This window comes from Schistocerca gregaria, unplaced genomic scaffold (assembly GCF_023897955.1).
Source record: "Schistocerca gregaria isolate iqSchGreg1 unplaced genomic scaffold, iqSchGreg1.2 ptg000186l, whole genome shotgun sequence".
NCBI classification, from domain to species: Eukaryota; Metazoa; Arthropoda; class Insecta; order Orthoptera; family Acrididae; genus Schistocerca; species Schistocerca gregaria.
The window spans coordinates 97,501-100,000 of record NW_026061733.1 but is presented as its reverse complement, the minus strand read 5'-3'; positions in this window follow the sequence as shown (position 1 = coordinate 100,000).

Below are 2,500 nucleotides of genomic sequence, written 5' to 3'. Positions count from 1 at the left end.
AGCTGCGATACAAACCACCTGCGAGAACCGCTGGGGGCGACCGAGCAGCAGACGGCGTCGCGACGCCGAGTGCCGGGCGGCGGCGCATCCTCAACGCACACAGTCCGCAATCGGACCAGCACACTGCAGATGTCCACCGCGCTTCGCACCGGGCTCGGCAGAACCCACTTTGGCCGCCTGGCGCCGCGCGCAGGGTGCGCCGGCGCATAGCTGGGACGCCAGCCGGGCCCGTCGGCCGGCGCTCCTGCCACTGGGCGCCCCCCACCAGCCGGCTGTAGTGCGTGCGCTCACGCAGCGCGCGGCCAGCACGCCGGGCGGCCCCCCCCTCACCGGCCGGGGACTGTCCCGCCAAGCCACAGCCTCGTATCGCTTCATACCCACATGGCCAACTCAGGTTCGGGGGCATGGCGGGTACCGCCGAAACAACCGGTTCACAGATGTACCGATCGTCGCTATCACCGATGCACCTGCAGCGCGAACAACCGCTCAACAACTGATTTCCAGTTCATTTGCGGATCTTTGGCAGCAAACGTATACGTCAATCTACATTTGCGAAATCTACGATTCTGGCATGCCTGCATGTTATGTGTCACGACACGCTACATCAGCCCACATACACACTGCGGCATGTACACGAGAGAACACGTGGAAGATGGTCCGCGCACGTGTGCAATGTCCCTTGCGCGGTCGACTGTCAACCGGCCTCTGTAGCATGTCGCAGATGTGGAACGCGGTCCACCGTGCTATCATGTTGTGTGGGGCAATACGATTAAATAGGAAAACCCTCGTCGCTACATCAACAGACGGCTCACGCTGATTCCCGGCAGAGGGAGGAGGGGGGGGGGGGGCCAACATGCAATACTTTCGTCCGTACCTACTTACCACATGTCTGTACGGCGTACAACAGTGCAATCTCGCTGTAATGGGGAGACGAGACAAGTAGCATCGTGCACAACATATGGCCCTTATGATTCGCCATTGTAGGGCGCAGCCGGTGTACGGTCAAGCATGTGCCACATTATGTCACTCAGTACGTAACGACGGATGATCAGTGTGGGTTACGCGTACATCAGCGGACAGTCCACACAGGCCGTACCACAACGTACACTGACTGCATCGACAACCGAATGCAACTGAACAGCTGCAAGGCTCATTTCACAAACAAACGCCTGACCGACCAGCTTGGAAGGGCAGGAGGGGAGGGCGATATTCGTTCTGTAGCGGTACACCCTTCCAGTGGTTAGCGGGACTGTGTAGAAAGTACGCAACACTCGAAAGACCTTTATGTGAGGGTACGCACCATGGCATCAAGAAATACACATGACACCAGAGGATCCAAGCAGTGAACTATGTTCAGAGGGTTGCTGTTAGGCAAAGCTACATTCCTGTGACGTTACATGTGACAGTTAAGGTGCAGTGTAAGTTAGGTTAAGGTGCAGTGTAACTTAGGTTAAGGTGCAGTGTAACTTAGGTTAAGGTGCAGTGTAACTTAGGTTAAGGTGCAGTGTAACTTAGGTTAAGGTGCAGTGTAACTTAGGTTAAGGTGCAGTGTAAGTTAGGTTAAGGTGCAGTGTAACTTAGGTTAAGGTGCAGTGTAACTTAGGTTAAGGTGCAGTGTAACTTAGGTTAAGGTGCAGTGTAACTTAGGTTAAGGTGCAGTGTAACTTAGGTTAAGGTGCAGTGTAACTTAGGTTAAGGTGCAGTGTAACTTAGGTTAAGGTGCAGTGTAAGTTAGGTTAAGGTGCAGTGTAACTTAGGTTAAGGTGCAGTGTAACTTAGGTTAAGGTGCAGTGTAACTTAGGTTAAGGTGCAGTGTAACTTAGGTTAAGGTGCAGTGTAACTTAGGTTAAGGTGCAGTGTAACTTAGGTTAAGGTGCAGTGTAACTTAGGTTAAGGTGCAGTGTAAGTTAGGTTAAGGTGCAGCGTAACTTAGGTTAAGGTGCAGCGTAACTTAGGTTAAGGTGCAGCGTAACTTAGGTTAAGGTGCAGCGTAACTTAGGTTAAGGTGCAGCGTAACTTAGGTTAAGGTGCAGCGTAACTTAGGTTAAGGTGCAGCGTAACTTAGGTTAAGGTGCAGCGTGGGTTAGGTTAGGGGCCAACGTGGGTTAGGTTAGGGGCCAACGTGGGTTAGGTTAGGGGCCAACGTGGGTTAGGTTTGGGGCCAACGTGGGTTAGGTTAGGGGCCAACGTGGGTTAGGTTAGGGGCCAACGTGGGTTAGGTTAGGGGCCAACGTGGGTTAGGTTAGGGGCCAACGTGGGTTAGGTTAGGGGCCAACGTGGGTTAGGTTAGGGGCCAACGTGGGTTAGGTTAGGGGCCAACGTGGGTTAGGTTAGGGGCCAACGTGGGTTAGGTTAGGGGCCAACGTGGGTTAGGTTAGGGGCCAACGTGGGTTAGGTTAAGGGCCAACGTGGGTTAGGTTAAGGGCCAACGTGGGTTAGGTTAAGGGCCAACGTGGGTTAGGTTAAGGGCCAACGTGGGTTAGGTTAAGGGCCAACGTGG